The sequence below is a fragment of the Hyla sarda genome, unplaced genomic scaffold (assembly GCF_029499605.1).
Source record: "Hyla sarda isolate aHylSar1 unplaced genomic scaffold, aHylSar1.hap1 scaffold_236, whole genome shotgun sequence".
Taxonomy (NCBI): Eukaryota; Metazoa; Chordata; class Amphibia; order Anura; family Hylidae; genus Hyla; species Hyla sarda.
Genome location: NW_026609043.1, coordinates 178,714 through 200,416, shown reverse-complemented (window position 1 = coordinate 200,416; position 21,703 = coordinate 178,714). Strand labels below are relative to the sequence as shown.

At 47.7% G+C, this 21,703-nt stretch overlaps 1 protein-coding gene across 3 annotated transcripts in view; it reads left to right on the top strand.

Annotated features, from left to right (window-relative positions):
• The first annotated feature begins 673 nt into the window (after positions 1-673).
• VPS28 (VPS28 subunit of ESCRT-I) overlaps positions 674-21,703 on the top strand; it is a 140,712-nt gene continuing 119,682 nt past the window's right edge. For 2 of the 3 annotated variants that reach the window (XM_056553104.1, XM_056553103.1), the window contains exon 1: positions 674-790. The gene's annotated coding sequence lies outside the window, so the exon portion shown is untranslated. The remainder of the gene's footprint in view (positions 791-21,703) is intronic. The other variant, XM_056553105.1, reaches the window with a different exon arrangement.

Genomic DNA, 21,703 nt, shown 5'->3' with positions numbered 1-21,703 from the left:
ATAGTGATCCCCTACAACACCCCCATCATCCTAGTGATCCCCTACAACACCCCCATCATCATACTGATCCCCAACAACACCCCCATCATCATAGTGATCCCCAACAACACCCTCATCATCATAGTGATCCCCAACAACACCCCCATCAACTACCCCCTTCCCCCTCCCTACATACATACAGGGTGCCACTACCCCCCTTCCCTACATACAGGGTGCCACTACCCCACCATCCCTACATACAGGGTGCCACTACCCCACCATCCCTACATACAAGGTGCCACTACCCCACCATCCCTACATACAGGGTGCCACTACCCCACCATCCCTACATACAGGGTGCCACTACCCCACCATCCCTACATACAGGGTGCCACTACCCCACCATCCCTACATACAGGGTGCCACTACCCCCCTTCCCTACATACAGGGTAACATAAGTTACATAGAATTCCACAGGGTGACGGGGCCGCACAGTACAGGTCTAGGGATAAATAATAAGAGTTATGAGAATCACCGGCAGATAAAATCCCTCCGGACTAAAAACACAATAACTAGAAGAATTCTATCCTGTGACATCACACCTCACCTCAGCGCCGATGAATTTCCCGGGCAAGTGACGTCACAATCCAGCGCGCTCACAATCCCGCAGCCAATCAGCTGATTACTCATTTATATTCAGAGAGGCGGCTGTCACTGACGTCATCGTCACATGATCCGTGACGCGCCCCATCTGACCAGGAAGGAATTATAAACACAGAACCCGGAGACTGCAACAGACCAACAACCGCGGGTGAGTGTAACAATAATAGTGTCCCCCCGGCAACAGCCTCATAGTGATCCCCACCAACACCCCCATCATCATAGTGATCCCCCCCGGCGACACCCCAATTATCATAGTGATCCCCAACAACACCCCAATTATCATACTGATCTCCTACAACACCCCCATCATCATAGTGATCCCCTACAACACCCCCATCATCATAGTGATCCCCTACAACACCCCCATCATCATACTGATCCCCAACAACACCCCCATCATCATACTGATCCCCAACAACACCCCCATCATCATACTGATCCCCTACAACACCCCCATCATCATAGTGATCCCCCCCGGCGACACCCCAATTATCATAGTGATCCCCAACAACACCCCCATCATCATAGTGATCCCCCCCGGCGACACCCCCATCATCATAGTGATCCCCAACAACACCCCCATCATCATACTGATCCCCTACAACACCCCCATCATCATAGTGATCCCCCCCGGCGACACCCCAATTATCATAGTGATCCCCTACAACACCCCCATCATCATACTGATCCCCCCCGGCGACACCCCAATTATCATAGTGATCCCCTACAACACCCCCATCATCATAGTGATCCCCAGCAACACCCCCATCATCATAGTGATCCCCTACAACACCCCCATCATCATAGTGATCCCCTACAACACCCCCATCATCATACTGATCCCCTACAACACCCCCATCATCATAGTGATCCCCAACAACACCCCCATTATCATAGTGATCCCCAACAACACCCCCATCATCATACTGATCCCCAACAACACCCCCATCATCATAGTGATCCCCTACAACACCCCCATCATCATACTGATCCCCAACAACACCCCCATCATCATACTGATCCCCTACAACACCCCAATAATCATAGTGATCCCCAACAACACCCCCATCATCATAGTGATCCCCTACAACACCCCATCATCATACTGATCCCCAACAACACCCCCATCATCATAGTGATCTCCTACAACACCCCCATCATCATACTAATCCCCTACAACACCCCCATCATCATAGTGATCCCCTACAACACCCCCATCATCATACTGATCCCCAACAACACCCCCATCATCATACTGATCCCCTACAACACCCCAATAATCATAGTGATCCCCAACAACACCCCCATCATCATAGTGATCCCCTACAACACCCCAATTATCATAGTGATCCCCTACAACACCCCCATCATCATAGTGATCCCCTACAACACCCCCATCATCATACTGATCCCCAACAACACCCCCATCATCATACTGATCCCCTACAACACCCCAATAATCATAGTGATCCCCAACAACACCCCCATCATCATAGTGATCCCCTACAACACCCCAATTATCATAGTGATCCCCTACAACACCCCCATCATCATAGTGATCCCCTACAACACCCCTATCATCATACTGATCCCCAACAACACCCCCATTATCATAGTGATCCCCAACAACACCCCCATCATCATAGTGATCCCCAACAACACCCCCATCATCATAGTGATCCCCTACAACACCCCCATAGTGATCCCCCCGGCGACACCCCAATTATCATAGTGATCCCCAACAACACCCCCATCATCATACTAATCCCCAACAACACCCCCATCATCATACTGATCCCCAACAACACCCCCATCATCATAGTGATCCCCAACAACACCCCCATCATCATAATGATCCCCCCGGCGACACCCCAATTATCATAGTGATCCCCAACAACACCCCCATCATCATAGTGATCCCCAACAACACCCCCATCATCATAGTGATCCCCTACAACACCCCCATCATCATACTGATCCCCAACAACACCCCCATCATCATAGTGATCCCCCCGGCGACACCCCAATTATCATAGTGATCCCCAACAACACCCCCATCATCATAGTGATCCCCAACAACACCCCCATCATCATAGTGATCCCCAACAACACCCCCATCATCATAGTGATCCCCTACAACACCCCCATCATCATACTGATCCCCAACAACACCCCCATCATCATACTGATCCCCAACAACACCCCCATCATCATACTGATCCCCTACAACACCCCCATCATCATAGTGATCCCCCCCGGCGACACCCCAATTATCATAGTGATCCCCAACAACACCCCCATCATCATAGTGATCCCCCCCGGCGACACCCCCATCATCATAGTGATCCCCAACAACACCCCCATCATCATACTGATCCCCTACAACACCCCCATCATCATAGTGATCCCCCCCGGCGACACCCCAATTATCATAGTGATCCCCTACAACACCCCCATCATCATACTGATCCCCCCCGGCGACACCCCAATTATCATAGTGATCCCCTACAACACCCCCATCATCATAGTGATCCCCAGCAACACCCCCATCATCATAGTGATCCCCTACAACACCCCCATCATCATAGTGATCCCCTACAACACCCCCATCATCATACTGATCCCCTACAACACCCCCATCATCATAGTGATCCCCAACAACACCCCCATTATCATAGTGATCCCCAACAACACCCCCATCATCATACTGATCCCCAACAACACCCCCATCATCATAGTGATCCCCTACAACACCCCCATCATCATACTGATCCCCAACAACACCCCCATCATCATACTGATCCCCTACAACACCCCAATAATCATAGTGATCCCCAACAACACCCCCATCATCATAGTGATCCCCTACAACACCCCATCATCATACTGATCCCCAACAACACCCCCATCATCATAGTGATCTCCTACAACACCCCCATCATCATACTAATCCCCTACAACACCCCCATCATCATAGTGATCCCCTACAACACCCCCATCATCATACTGATCCCCAACAACACCCCCATCATCATACTGATCCCCTACAACACCCCAATAATCATAGTGATCCCCAACAACACCCCCATCATCATAGTGATCCCCTACAACACCCCAATTATCATAGTGATCCCCTACAACACCCCCATCATCATAGTGATCCCCTACAACACCCCTATCATCATACTGATCCCCAACAACACCCCCATCATCATACTGATCCCCTACAACACCCCAATTATCATAGTGATCCCCAACAACACCCCCATTATCATAGTGATCCCCAACAACACCCCCATCATCATAGTGATCCCCAACAACACCCCCATCATCATAGTGATCCCCTACAACACCCCCATAGTGATCCCCCCGGCGACACCCCAATTATCATAGTGATCCCCAACAACACCCCCATCATCATACTAATCCCCAACAACACCCCCATCATCATACTGATCCCCAACAACACCCCCATCATCATAGTGATCCCCAACAACACCCCCATCATCATAATGATCCCCCCGGCGACACCCCAATTATCATAGTGATCCCCAACAACACCCCCATCATCATAGTGATCCCCAACAACACCCCCATCATCATAGTGATCCCCTACAACACCCCCATCATCATACTGATCCCCAACAACACCCCCATCATCATAGTGATCCCCCCGGCGACACCCCAATTATCATAGTGATCCCCAACAACACCCCCATCATCATAGTGATCCCCAACAACACCCCCATCATCATAGTGATCCCCAACAACACCCCCATCATCATAGTGATCCCCTACAACACCCCAATTATCATAGTGATCCCCAACAACACCCCCATCATCATAGTGATCCCCCCCGGCGACACCCCAATTATCATAGTGATCCCCAACAACACCCCCATCATCATAGTGATCCCCCCCCGGCGACACCCCAATTATCATAGTGATCCCTAACAACACCCCCATCATCATACTGATCCCCCCCCGGCGACACCCCCATCATCATAGTGATCCCCTACAACACCCCCCATCATCATAGTGATCCCCCTACAACACCCCCATCATCATAGTGATCCCCTACAACACCCCCATCATCATAGTGATCCCCTACAACACCCCAATTATCATACTGATCCCCAACAACACCCCCATCATCATAGTGATCCCCAACAACACCCCCATCATCATAGTGATCCCCTACAACACCCCAATTATCATAGTGATCCCCAACAACACCCCCATCATCATAGTGATCCCCTACAACACCCCCATCATCATAGTGATCCCCTACAACACCCCCATCATCATAGTGATCCCCTACAACACCCCCATCATCATACTGATCCCCAACAACACCCCCCATCATCATACTGATCCCCTACAACACCCCCATCATCATAGTGACCCCTACAACACCCCCATCATCATACTGATCCCCTACAACACCCCCATCATCATAGTGATCCCCTACAACACCCCCATCATCATACTGATCTCCTACAACACCCCCATCATCATAGTGATCCCCAACAACACCCCCATCATCATACTGATCCCCAACAACACCCCCATCATCATACTGATCCCCTACAACACCCCCATCATCATAGTGACCCCTACAACACCCCCATCATCATACTGATCCCCTACAACACCCCCATCATCATAGTGATCCCCTACAACACCCCCATCATCATACTGATCCCCTACAACACCCCCATCATCATAGTGATCCCCAACAACACCCCCATCATCATACTGATCCCCAACAACACCCCCATCATCATACTGATCCCCAACAACACCCCCATCATCATAGTGATCCCCAACAACACCCCCATCATCATACTGATCTCCTACAACACCCCAATTATCATAGTGATTTCCCCCCCCCCCCCCCCGGCGACACCCCCATCATCATACTGATCCCCTACAACACCCCCATCATCATACTGATCCCCTACAACACCCCCATCATCATACTGATCCCCCTACAACACCCCCATCATCATACTGATCCCCTACAACACCCCCATCATCATACTGATCCCCCTACAACACCCCCATCATCATACTGATCCCCTACAACACCCCCATCATCATACTGATCCCCCTACAACACCCCATCATCATACTGATCCCCCTACAACACCCCCATCATCATACTGATCCCCCTACAACACCCCCATCATCATACTGATCCCCCTACAACACCCCATCATCATACTGATCCCCCTACAACACCCCCCATCATCATACTGATCTCCTACAACACCCCAATTATCATAGTGATCCCCTACAACACCCCCATCATCATAGTGATCCCCTACAACACCCCAATTATCATACTGATCTCCTACAACACCCCCATCATCATACTGATCCCCTACAACACCCCCATCATCATAGTGATCCCCTACAACACCCCCATCATCATAGTGATCCCCTACAACACCCCCATCATCATACTGATCCCCTACAACACCCCCATCATCATAGTGATCCCCTACAACACCCCCATCATCATACTGATCCCCTACAACACCCCCATCATCATAGTGATCCCCTACAACACCCCCATCATCATAGTGATCCCCTACAACACCCCCATCATCATACTGATCCCCTACAACACCCCCATCATCATAGTGATCCCCTACAACACCCCCATCATCATAGTGATCCCCTACAACACCCCCATCATCATACTGATCCCCCTACAACACCCCCATCATCATAGTGATCCCCTACAACACCCCCATCATCATAGTGATCCCCTACAACACCCCCATCATCATACTGATCCCCTACAACACCCCATCATCATACTGATCCCCAACAACACCCCCATCATCATAGTGATCTCCTACAACACCCCCATCATCATACTAATCCCCTACAACACCCCAATTATCATAGTGATCCCCTACAACACCCCCATCATCATAGTGATCCCCTACAACACCCCCATCATCATACTGATCCCCTACAACACCCCCATCATCATAGTGATCCCCCTACAACACCCCCATCATCATAGTGATTCCCTACAACACCCCCATCATCATAGTGATCCCCTACAACACCCCAATTATCATACTGATCCCCAACAACACCCTCATCATCATAGTGATCCCCAACAACACCCCCATCATCATAGTGATCCCCTACAACACCCCAATTATCATAGTGATCCCCTACAACACCCCCATCATCATAGTGATCCCCTACAACACCCCCATCATCATAGTGATCCCCTACAACACCCCCATCATCATAGTGATCCCCAACAACACCCCCATCATCATAGTGATCCCCAACAACACCCCCATCATCATACTGATCTCCTACAACACCCCAATTATCATAGTGATTTCCCCCCCCCCCCCCCCCGGCGACACCCCCATCATCATACTGATCCCCTACAACACCCCCATCATCATACTGATCCCCTACAACACCCCCATCATCATAGTGATCCCCCTACAACACCCCCATCATCATAGTGATCCCCAACAACACCCCCATCATCATACTGATCCCCCTACAACACCCCATCATCATACTGATCCCCTACAACACCCCCATCATCATACTGATCCCCTACAACACCCCCATCATCATAGTGATCCCCCTACAACACCCCCATCATCATACTGATCCCCTACAACACCCCCATCATCATACTGATCCCCCTACAACACCCCATCATCATACTGATCCCCCTACAACACCCCATCATCATACTGATCCCCCTACAACACCCCATCATCATACTGATCTCCTACAACACCCCCATCATCATAGTGATCCCCTACAACACCCCAATTATCATACTGATCTCCTACAACACCCCCATCATCATACTGATCCCCTACAACACCCCCATCATCATAGTGATCCCCTACAACACCCCCAATTATCATAGTGATCCCCTACAACACCCCCATCATCATAGTGATCCCCCCCCGGCGACACCCCCATCATCATACTGATCCCCTTCAACACCCCCATCATCATACTGATCCCCTACAACACCCCCATCATCATAGTGATCCCCTACAACACCCTCATCATCATAGTGATCCCCTACAACACCCCCATCATCATAGTGATCCCCTACAACACCCCCATCATCATAGTTATCCCCTACAACACCCCCATCATCATACTGATCCCCTACAACACCCCCATCATCATACTGATCCCCTACAACACCCCAATTATCACACTGATCCCCTACAACACCCCATCATCATACTGATCCCCAACAACACCCCCATCATCATACTGATCTCCTACAACACCCCCATCATCATACTGATCCCCTACAACACCCCCATCATCATAGTGATCCCCTACAACACCCCCATCATCATAGTGATCCCCTACAACACCCCCATCATCATAGTGATCCCCTACAACACCCCCATCATCATACTGATCCCCTACAACACCCCAATTATCACACTGATCCCCTACAACACCCCATCATCATACTGATCCCCAACAACACCCCCATCATCATACTGATCTCCTACAACACCCCCATCATCATACTGATCCCCAACAACACCCCCATCATCATACTGATCTCCTACAACACCCCCATCATCATACTGATCCCCAACAACACCCCCATCATCATACTGATCTCCTACAACACCCCCATCATCATACTGATCCCCTACAACACCCCCCATCATCATAGTGATCTCCTACAACACCCCCATCATCATACTGATCCCCCTACAACACCCCCATCATCATACTAATCCCCTACAACACCCCAGTTATCATAGTGATCCCCTACAACACCCCCATCATCATACTGATCCCCTACAACACCCCCATCATCATACTAATCCCCTACAACACCCCAATTATCATAGTGATCCCCTACAACACCCCCATCATCATACTGATCCCCAACAACACCCCCATCATCATAGTGATCTCCTACAACACCCCCCATCATCATAGTGATCCCCAACAACACCCCAATTATCATAGTGATCCCCCCCCCCGGCGACACCCCCATCATCATAGTGATCCCCTACAACACCCCCATCATCATACTGATCCCCTACAACACCCCAATTATCATAGTGATCCCATACAACACCCCCATCATCATACTGATCCCATACAACACCCCCATCATCATACTGATCCCCTACAACACCCCCATCATCATACTGATCCCCTACAACACCCCCATCATCATACTGATCCCCAACAACACCCCCATCATCATACTGATCCCCTACAACACCCCCATCATCATAGTGATCCCCTACAACACCCCTATCATCATAGTGATCCCCAACAACACCCCCATCATCATAGTTATCCCCTACAACACCCCCATCATCATAGTGATCCCCTACAACACCCCCATCATCATACTGATCCCCAACAACACCCCCATCATCATACTGATCCCCAACAACACCCCCATCATCATACTGATCCCCAACAACACCCCCATCATCATACTGATCCCCAACAACACCCCCATCATCATACTGATCCCCAACAACACCCCCATCATCATACTGATCCCCTACAACACCCTCATCATCATAGTGATCCCCTACAACACCCCCCATCATCATACTGATCCCCAACAACACCCCCCATCATCATACTGATCCCCCTACAACACCCCTATCATCATAGTGATCCCCTACAACACCCTCATCATCATAGTGATCCCCTACAACACCCCCATCATCATAGTGATCCCCAACAACACCCCCCATCATCATACTGATCCCCCTACAACACCCCCATCATCATAGTGATCCCCAACAACACCCCCCATCATCATACTGATCCCCCTACAACACCCTCATCATCATAGTGATCCCCTACAACACCCCCATCATCATAGTGATCCCCAACAACACCCCCATTATCATAGTGATCCCCAACAACACCTCCATCATCATAGTGATCCCCTACAACACCCCCATCATCATAGTGATCCCCAACAACACCTCCATCATCATAGTGATCCCCTACAACACCCCCATCATCATACTGATCCCCTACAACACCCCCATCATCATACTGATCCCCTACAACAGCCCCATCATCATAGTGATCCCCTACAACACCCCCATCATCATACTGATCCACTACAACACCCCCATCATCATACTGATCCCCTACAACACCCCCATCATCATACTGATCCCCTACAACACCCCCATCATCATACTGATCCCCTACAACACCCCCATCATCATAGTGATCCCCTACAACACCCCCATCATCATAGTGATCCCCTACAACACCCCCATCATCATAGTGATCCCCTACAACACCCCCATCATCATACTGATCCCCTACAACACCCCCATCATCATACTGATCCCCTACAACACCCCCCATCATCATACTGATACCTACAACACCCCCATCATCATACTGATCCCCTACAACACCCCCATCATCATACTGATCCCCTACAACACCCCCCATCATCATACTGATACCTACAACACCCCCATCATCATACTGATCCCCTACAACACCCCCATCATCATACTGATCCCCTACAACACCCCCATCATCATAGTGATCCCCTACAACACCCCTATCATCATAGTGATCCCCTACAACACCCCTATCATCATACTGATCCCCCTAAAACACCCCCATCATCATACTGATCCCCCTACAACACCCCCATCATCATACTGATCCCCTACAACACACCCATCATCATACTGATCCCCAACAACACCCCCATCATCATAGTGACCCCTACAACACCCCTATCATCATAGTGACCCCTACAACACCCCCATCATCATACTGATCCCCTACAACACCCCCATCATCATAGTGATCCCCTACAACACCCCCATCATCATAGTGATCCCCTACAACACCCCCCTCATCATAGTGATCCCCTACAACACCCCCATCATCATAGTGACCCTTACAACACCCCCATCATCATTGTGATCTCCTACAACACCCCCATCATCATAGTGATCCCCAACATCATAGTGTTTTCGAAAGAATACGCCTATCATCATAGTGACCCCTAAACAACTTATGGGTGAGGTATTAGTAGTAAACGGAAGTGCTCATGGGTGTATAGGGAGAGGTATTAGCAGTAGAGGGAAGTTCTCAGGGGTGTATAGGGAGAGGTATTAGCAGTAGAGGGAGGTGCTCGTGGGTGTATAGAGAGAGGTATTAGCAGTAGAGGGAAGTGCTCATGGGTGTATAGAGAGAGGTATTAGCTGTAGAGGGAAGTGCTCATGGGTGTATAGGGAGAGGTATTAGCAGTAGAGGGAAGTGCTCATGGGTGTATATGAAGAGGTATTAGCAGTAGAGGGAAGTGCGCTTGAGTGTATAGGGAGCTACAAAAGAGAATAAAGGCCGGTGCTCACCTCTTGCAGGTAAACCAGGAGTACAGTTGAATAAATAGAGATTTTCTTCTGGGAAGTCCGGTGCAATCACAGGGGTGGAGGCAGGTCAGGATAACCTTAAAAATGGAACATCAATAGGGGTGCAGACCTCTGGGCTTCATAAATGGACTTTAAGATGCAATCCAAAATTAACAAGAGCGTTTCTAGCCCGGACCGGGCTCTTCGTCAGGCATTGGTGAAGTGTGAAGCCTAATTAGGCTGTATTTGTGAGAGGGGCGGTAACATCTCCACCCCCTCACACGTCAGGTGGCACATAGGGGTTGTGGGCGCCCCTGCCTCCTATCAGTGGGCCGTTCGTGACGTTTGCGGAAGCAGGAAGTGGTGCGGCTCCATGCATGGTACAGCGGGTAAGAGCCGGTCTCCGGCGTTTCAGGTATGCAGCTGGGTGCTGCTGGAGTTTTGCGTGACACCCGTGTTCCGCAGCGTACGTTTGTGTTTCCCGCCAATTATTGGCACTCGGGCACCCAGTGGTGGTGGTGCCTACACCGGGTGTTGAGGTCCGGGCTTCCGGCGCAGCCCGTCAGCTGCCTCAGTGCCGGATGCATGGGACACGCAGTCACCCGTTGTCGCACGGAGTAAGCGTCTATGTGCTGAGTGCATGGGGGAGTAAAGGGAGTACGGTGACATGTTTTGTTCAAGGCATGTCTGGCGCGACCCTCGGCATTACCCATAGCCTCACGGGGTGCCCGGCTCCCACTGGGTAAGATCGTGGCTTATCTACAGTGCCGGGGTCGCTGCAGATGCTGGTTAAGGCAGCCACTTTTAGCGGTACTCAGAGGAGCTTATGCAGCGTCTTCCAGCCAGGGAACTGCTTGGTGGATTGAGGGTACACTCCTCCGTGATTCACAGGTAGCCTTTCTCGCTGTGGGCTGATGCCGTCACCGGCAGGTCAGATGATCCCATGGTGTGCTCCGCACCTGGATAGCGGTCCGTCAGCCGCTTTCGCTTGTCATAATCCCTTCATCACGCCATGGTTATTGTTCCATCACCATCTTACTATTTAGGTCATAATCACTTCAGCACGTCTTGGTTACTGTTCCATCACAATTTTACTATTTAGGTCATAATCACTTCATCACGCCATGGTTATTGTTCCATCACCATCTTACTATTTAGGTCATAATCACTTCATCACGTCTTGGTTACTGTTCCATCACCATCTTACTATTTAGGTCATAATCCCTTCAGCACGTCTTGGTTACTGTTCCATCACCATTTTACTATTTAGGTCATAATCCCTTCATCACGTCTTGGTTACTGTTCCATCACCATTTTACTATTTAGGTCATAATCACTTCATCACGCCATGGTTATTGTTCCATCACCATCTTACTATTTAGGTCATAATCACTTCATCACGTCTTGGTTACTGTTCCATCACCATTTTACTATTTAGGTCATAATCCCTTCATCACGCCATGGTTACTGTTCCATCACCATTTTACTATTTAGGTCATAATCCCTTCATCACGCCATGGTTACTGTTCCATCACCATTTTACTATTTAGGTCATAATCCCTTCAGCACGTCTTGGTTACTGTTCCATCACCATTTTACTATTTAGGTCATAATCCCTTCATCACGTCTTGGTTACTGTTCCATCACCATTTTACTATTTAGGTCATAATCACTTCATCACGCCATGGTTATTGTTCCATCACCATTTTACTATTTAGGTAATTATCACTTCATCACGCCATGGTTACTGTTCCATCACCATTTTACTATTTAGGTCATAATCACTTCATCACGCCATGGTTACTGTTCCATCACCATTTTACTATTTAGGTCATAATCCCTTCAGCACGCCATGGTTACTGTTCCATCACCATTTTACTATTTAGGTCATAATCCCTTCAGCACGTCTTGGTTACTGTTCCATCACCATTTTACTATTTAGGTCATAATCCCTTCATCACGTCTTGGTTACTGTTCCATCACCATTTTACTATTTAGGTCATAATCACTTCATCACGCCATGGTTACTGTTCCATCACCATTTTACTATTTAGGTCATAATCACTTCATCACGTCTTGGTTACTGTTCCATCACCATTTTACTATTTAGGTCATAATCCCTTCATCACGCCATGGTTACTGTTCCATCACCATTTTACTATTTAGGTAATTATCACTTCATCACGCCATGGTTATTGTTCCATCACCATCTTACTATTTAGGTCATAATCACTTCATCACGTCTTGGTTACTGTTCCATCACCATTTTACTATTTAGGTCATAATCCCTTCATCACGTCTTGGTTACTGTTCCATCACCATTTTACTATTTAGGTAATTATCACTTCATCACGCCATGGTTATTGTTCCATCACCATCTTACTATTTAGGTCATAATCACTTCATCACGTCTTGGTTACTGTTCCATCACCATTTTACTATTTAGGTCATAATCACTTCATCACGCCATGCTTACTGTTCCATCACCATCTTACTATTTAGGTCATAATCACTTCATCACGTCTTGGTTACTGTTCCATCACCATTTTACTATTTAGGTAATTATCACTTCATCACGCCATGGTTATTGTTCCATCACCATCTTACTATTTAGGTCATAATCCCTTCATCACGTCTTGGTTACTGTTCCATCACCATTTTACTATTTAGGTAATTATCACTTCATCACGCCATGGTTACTGTTCCATCACCATTTTACTATTTAGGTCATAATCCCTTCAGCACGTCTTGGTTACTGTTCCATCACCATTTTACTATTTAGGTCATAATCCCTTCATCACGTCTTGGTTACTGTTCCATCACCATTTTACTATTTAGGTCATAATCACTTCATCACGCCATGGTCATTGTTCCATCACCATCTTACTATTTAGGTCATAATCACTTCATCACGTCTTGGTTACTGTTCCATCACCATTTTACTATTTAGGTCATAATCACTTCATCACGCCATGGTTACTGTTCCATCACCATCTTACTATTTAGGTCATAATCACTTCATCACGTCTTGGTTACTGTTCCATCACCATTTTACTATTTAGGTCATAATCCCTTCATCACGTCTTGGTTACTGTTCCATCACCATTTTACTATTTAGGTAATTATCACTTCATCACGCCATGGTTATTGTTCCATCACCATCTTACTATTTAGGTCATAATCACTTCATCACGTCTTGGTTACTGTTCCATCACCATTTTACTATTTAGGTAATTATCACTTCATCACGCCATGGTTATTGTTCCATCACCATTTTACTATTTAGGTCATAATCCCTTCATCACGCCATGGTTATTGTTCCATCACCATTTTACTATTTAGGTCATAATCACTTCATCATGCCTTGGTTACTGTTCCATCACCATTTTACTATTTAGGTCATAATCCCTTCATCACGCCATGGTTACTGTTCCATCACAATTTTACTATTTAGGTCATAATCACTTCATCACGCCATGGTTACTGTTCCATCACCATTTTACTATTTAGGTCATAATCCCTTCATCACGTCTTGGTTACTGTTCCATCACCATTTTACTATTTAGGTCATAATCCCTTCATCACGTCTTGGTTACTGTTCCATCACCATTTTACTATTTAGGTCATAATCCCTTCATCACGTCTTGGTTACTGTTCCATCACCATTTTACTATTTAGGTCATAATCACTTCATCACGCCATGGTTACTGTTCCATCACCATTTTACTATTTTTATTCTCAGCCAAATACCAACCAAACAGTAACAGCCTGACGTTACCAGGGTGGGCGAGGACCATTGTTACTGGCCCTCCCCAGCCTAAATAATGCCAGCCTGTTACCGCCTAGGCCCAGGAGCGCAATTTTTGACACTCCAGGCCTGTTGGTACCGGCTCTTCCCGGCACCCCTGTGGCGTTGGGTACCGGGGTAATAATTGGGGGTTAGCGCTAGCTGTTTTTGTGGCTAACGCTAAGCCCAGCTTAGTAATGGACTCCGTCTATAATATAGCTTCCACTACTAAGCCTGTCTAGTAAAGTAAAAAAAAAAACACAACAGGTTTAAAAAAAATAAAAAAAATTATTACAAAAAACACTCCCCCACAAGCTCTCGTTAACCATTTTATTAACATCAAGCAAAGAAAAACGCTGGTCGTCGAAGTAGTCCACCGAATCCGAAGGATTCCACAGGATACACGGATCTGGAGAAGAAGTAACAAAAAAAAAAAAGAGTAAGTACATTTAGGGAGAGAAAACTGTGTTAAAAAAATGTAATAAACACACACACAGCCATGACTATAATTTAGTTATTGAATTATTTAGATGTGGTGAAAAAGCTAAAAAAAAAAATCAAAAACTAAAGATCCAGAAGGAAACCTAGCAGCCAAACCTATTCAGACAGCAGGAAAAAGGAACAGACTATTTTTTCTACTACATGAAGTAAATTTCCCACTTTTGCCTGTGTGTGCCAAATTTATTAACGCCGTGCAACAATTTAGTAAATTTGTCGCACATAGTCAAAAATGAAGTAGAAAAAAACAGGGTAAAATCCAGACTACATAGTAAAAGATTAGTAAATGCCCCTCATGGTGTTCATACGGTTTAATATTCTCAAGGCATTCAGGTGGTTCATACGCTCATGGTATTTCATATTGTTCTTCACCCATGATTAGCTACATCATCACACGCTCGTGGCATTTCTACTGTTAACACGTTGTTTTTTATGTTGTATTGACACGCTCACGATTTTCATACGCTCACAACTAATACTGCTCATACACCTATGGCTTTCATGCTGCTCATACACCTATGGCTTTCATGCTGCTCATACACCTATGGCTTTCATGCTGCTCATACACCTCTCCGCCCGCAGAGTTCGTGCTGTACATGCATCTGTGGCATTTGTGCAGTGCATACGCCACAGTATTTGCCACACAGTATTAGTCATCCATGATGGGCACATTTTCATTTATACAGTACACATTCGTGGTATCTCATGGAACACACGCTTATAGTTCTATAACATGCATGCACTCAGTGTAGTAGTCGGTACATACAACCAGCTCATACGATAGTTGCTCGCATACTTGCGCATACACGGCATACTTGCTAGATACAATTACGGCACTTCCTTTGTCGGCACATGTGCCCATTATGTCACAGGGTACACATGGTCATCATCCATTCTAGTCATTGGCCCACAGTGCTTACGTTACAACATTGATCCAAACAACATTGATACCGGGAATACATTTATAGGATTCATACTGCCATACTGGGAGCATATATATATTCGTGTTTCTTTCACACTGGGCAGTCACACATAACACTTTAGCCACACCAGCCGGGCATACAGGACCAATTACTGACATTAAATTTACATGCATACTCTTGTTAGGTCCATAACATCTATAGCTTAGATCACACTTCGGCCATCATTCCACGTATGTGCTAGACATTGTCAGCATATGGATCAACTTCTCATGGGCCCGATCTGAACTGACTGTTATTGAATTTTCTTCGGAATATCATCATCATGACACCCAAGCAGTGGTACAACTGTCATCCCTGCCACGGCTGCAGGGAGGTGCTCTGAGCAATTGTTGCTCCCGACACGTCCTCAGAGCAATAACATCACGGCAGTTGTATACCCACCATGCCTACCACGTCTGCAAGGGGATGCACTGCGTAATTATTGTTACTGACACGTCTTCAGAGCAACAACATCACGTAAATGGGCGGTTGTATACTCGTCATGCCTGCCACGCCTGCAGGGGGATGCACTCTGCAATAGTTTTTACTGACACGTCTTCAGAGCAACAACATCACGTTACACAGGTGGTTGTATACCCTTATACCTGCCACATCTGAAGGGGATGCACTGCGCAATTGTTGCTACTGACACGTCTTCAGAGCAACAACCTCACGTCACACAGGTGGTTGTTTACCATGCCTGCCACGTCTGCAGGAGGAGGCCCCACGCAGGTTGTTACTGACACGTCTTCAGAGCAACAACATCACTATTCACAGGTGGTTGTTTACCCGATATGCTTGCCACACCTGCATGGGAGGTACCACGCAGCTAATGGTTACTGCCACGGCTTCAGTGCATAACATTACGACACATAGGTGGGTCACCCCTCATGCCTGCCACACCTGCAGGGGGAGGTACCACACAAGTCATCGGTACTGACACGTTTTCAGAGATATGACATTTCGACAGGTGGTTGTTCAACAGCAATACCTGCCATGTCTGCAGGGGGGGCACCACACAGGTTATTGTTACTGACACGTTTCAGAGCAATAACATTTCGACACAGGCATTTGTTACCCTTTAGGCCTACCACATCTGCAGGGTAAGGCTCACGCAGGTTTACATTACTGACACAGTCTCAAAGCGACTGACCACGGCATAGGCGGTCGGATATCCCGGGTGCCTATCATGGGCAGGAGGAGGCAGCACAGGTTTCTGGTAACTGATACTTCATAGATTAAAAGCAACTCGTCATGTTCATATGGTCTTCACTCATGATAACACCTTTGCCGGGGGTTATACCACACAGGTTGTCACAGACATGTTTTCAGTTAGAGTCCGTCACACGATCGACGGCCCTAGTACCGTCTGCTTCACCAGCATCATCATATGCAGGGGCCTGCTTGAGGGCACGATGGCTTAGACATGGAGCGGTAATGTCTGAAGGGACATTGGTAGGCATTGACAGACATGATGGCAACAACAGGGTGGGTCACTCGCAATGGGACACCACTTATGAGGCTAGTGGAGTCAGGTATGGGGCATTAGGTTTGGCTTAGTTCAGGTAAGGTAGTTGGATATTGTTTATCTTTAGGCAATTAGGCTGTCACCGCCAAGGTCAGTAGGGTGGTGATGGTTATGCCTAGCCAGCTAACAGTTCTATTTTTTGCCACTCATTAGCAGGAACATGATGGGATTAGGCCTGACAGGTCATAGTGTTTCACTCTTGCTCTGACATCAGGCCGCATGCCACAAGCAGATATCGGCCTGGGTTTAGCCTGACCCTGCTCAATTGCCATCTCTGGTTTCGGTTGGGGGTGGGCATGACTACCACACTCTTCAGTTTCCAGGCATCGATTCCTGGGCCAGTCAGTTCGCTTCACCTAATTCCATCTCAATATCAGAGCTTTATCTGGGCTAGTGCTAAGGTAGGGTCTTTGATCCTTGATTACATTTAATTCCCTACCAGATTTACTTTTTGCCCTCCAAAGGTATGGCCTCCATCGCGGTCATCGGGCACATCTCAGACCGATATGTTAAGTCATAATGTGTACATAACAAGTAAGTATATCATTGTTATTACGAGTACGAATGTGTAAGCCCCGATCACAAGTGTGAAGCCTAATTAGGCTGTATTTGTGAGAGGGACGGTAACATCTCCACCCCCTCACACGTCAGGCGGCACATAGGGGTTGTGGGTGGGGGCAGGGGTATATAACGCCCCTGCCTCCTCTCAGTGGGCCGTTTGTGACGTTTGCGGACCCCTCCCAACCCTCCCTCTTTTCATTTCTTCATTTCATCCATAACAGGGCATGCCCTCCAAAGGTATGGCCTCCGTAGCGGTCATTGGGCACATCTCAGACCGATATGTTAAGTCATAATGTGTACATAACAAGTAAGTATATCATTGTTATTATGAGTACGAATGTGTAAGCCCCGATCACAACTAAAAAACACGTGTAGTTTTGTAACATCAGACAAGATTCCTTCCGGGTTCGATAACTGTACCAGTCGAACCGGAACCAATAGACAAGTATTGACAAAGTTAAAATAATGCCATAAAACATACAGACATTGGCAGAAAGATAAAAATATAAAATACTAAATAAAATGATTACTACCATAAAACTGTATATAGTAAAACCTGATTTATGTCATTTATGTTGGATGGTGGCGCAGAAAGAAGACTCTGGTCCGGCTGGATGGAAAATAATCAGCCAGATGTTGGGAATGCGCCGGCGCACTGGACTAACCAATGGCCCCGTGGATAAATGTATATGGCTGGATGAGGATATCCCGGATGAATGTAAGTAGATGAAATGATTATGTGATGATTTCCTTAAAGGGGTATTCCAGGAAAAAAAATGATATATATTGATATCAACTGGCTCCAGAAAGTTAAACAGATTTGTAAATTAAACGTCTCAATCCAAGGATAATGAAGAAAAACCGTCACTCACCCCTCTTCTCTTTAATTTTCTTTCTTTATTGCAAAACACTCACAGGTAAAAACGTAGATGGGGGAGAGGGATCGACAAGGGGGGGTACACAAACAGCCTGTTTGTGTAGCCCCCCCTTGTCGATCCCTCTCCCCCATCTACGTTTTTACCTGTGAGTATTTTGCAATAAAGAAAGAAATTTAACCCCTTAAGGACGCAGGACGTACTCAAACGGCCCCTTTTCCGAGTCCTTAAGGACTCGGGACGTTTGAGTACGTCCTGTCAAATCCCGGCCCCCCGCCGCTAGCTGGAGGGGAGCCGGTGCCCGATGCCTGCTGAAATCGTTCAGCAGGCATCGGGGCATATCGCCCAGGGGGGTCATTATGCCCCCCCATGTCGGCGATGGCCGCAGATCGCTGGACAATTCATTCCAGCGATCTGCGGCAGATTCTGGGTCAATCGGGTCTCCAGTGACCCGGTGACCCGGAATTACAGGCTGTTCGGGGCCGTCTCCGACGGCCCCGAACAGCCAGAGCCTGCAGGGGTGAGGTGGCACTGGTGCCACCTCACGATCGCCCTGATTCGTCGGCCGGCCAATCAGGGCGCCTGCTGCGGGTGTCACTCCCGCACCCTCTCCGCCCCTCTTCCGGAGAACGTGAGCGGGTGCGGGACGTGCACCCCAGGTGCTGGGGACCCCGATCCCCGGCGTCAATGTTGGGATCGGGGCCCCAGGAGCGACGGCCGCGGCGGCGTCGACGAGGGACTGACCTCATGCGGCTGGATCGTTGGAGGTGAGTGACAGCCTCCTGCTGTTGCTTAGCAACAGCTTCCAGCATGCAAAAAGGGCATGCTGGGAGCTGTAGTTATGCAACAGCAGGAGGCACATTTTTTCTATGGAAAAGTGTACCTTCAGCTGTTGTGTAACTACAACTCCCAGCTTGCACAAACAGCTAAAGTGCATGCTGGGAGTTGTAGTAGTGCATCTGCTGGTTGCATAACTACAACTCCCAGCATGCCCGTTGGCTGTCGATGACTGCTGGGAGTTGTAGTTTTGCAACAGCTGAAGGCACACTGAGTTATGTAGCAAACCAGTGTGTCTCCAGCTGTTGCATAACTACAGTCCCCAGCATCCCCAGCCAAAGTAGTATGCCTCCAGCTGTTGCATAACTACCCTTCCGCTGTCCGTACATGCTGGGGGTTGTAGCTTTTGCAACAGCTGAAGGCACACTGGTTGCAAAACACTGAGTTTGTTACCAAACTCGGTGTTTCACAACAAGTGTGCCTCCAGCTGTTGCAAAACTACAACTCCAAGCATGCACTGATAGACCGTACATGCTGGGAGTTGTAGTTTTGCAACAGCTGGATGTTTCTCCCCCCCCCCCCAATGTGAACGTACAGGGTACACTCACATGGGCGGAGGATTACAGTAAGTATCCGGCTGCAAGTTTGAGCTGCAGCAAATTTTCTGGCGCAGCTCAAACTGCCAGCGAGAAACTACTGTGAACCCCCGCCCATGCGACTGTACCCTAAAAACACTACACTAACACACAATAAAAAGTAAAAAACACTACATATACACATACCCCCATACAACCCCCCTCCCCTCCCCAATAAAAATGAAAAACGTCTGGTACGCCACTGTTTCCAAAACTGAGCCTCCAGCGGTTTCAAAACTACAACTCCCAGCATGCACTGATAGACCGTACATGCTGGGAGTTGTAGTTTTGCAACAGCTGGATGTTTCTCCCCCCCCCCCCCCCCCCCCAATGTGAACGTACAGGGTACACTCACATGGGCGGAGGATTACAGTAAGTAGCCGGCTGCAAGTTTGAGCTTCAGCAAATTTTCTGCCGCAGCTCAAACTGCCAGCGAGAAACTACTGTGAACCCCCGCCCGTGCGACTGTACCCTAAAATCACTACACTAACACACAATAAAATAAAAAGTAAAAAACACTACATATACACATACCCCTATACAACCCCCCTCCCCCAATAAAAATGAAAAACGTCTGGTACGCCACTTTTTCCAAAACGGAGCCTCCAGCTGTTGCAAAACAACTACTCCCAGTATTGCCAGATAGCCACGGACTGTCTAGGCATGCTGGGAGTTTTACAACAGCTGGAGGCACCCTGTTTGGGAATCACTGGCGTAGAATACCTCTATGTCCACCCCTATGCAATCCCTAATTTAGGCCTCAAATGCGCATGGCGCTCTCACTTTGGAGCTCTGTCGTATTTCAAGGCAACAGTTTAGGGCCACATATGGGGTATCGCCGTACTCGGGAGAAATTGTGTTACAAATTTTGGGGGGTATTTTCTGCTTTTACCCTTTTTTAAAATGTCAAATTTTTGGGAAAAGAGGCATTTTAGGTAAAAAAAAATATTTTTTTTTTGCATATGCAAAAGTCGTGAAACACCTGTGGGGTATTAAGGTTCACTTAACCCCTTGTTACGTTCCCCGAGGGGT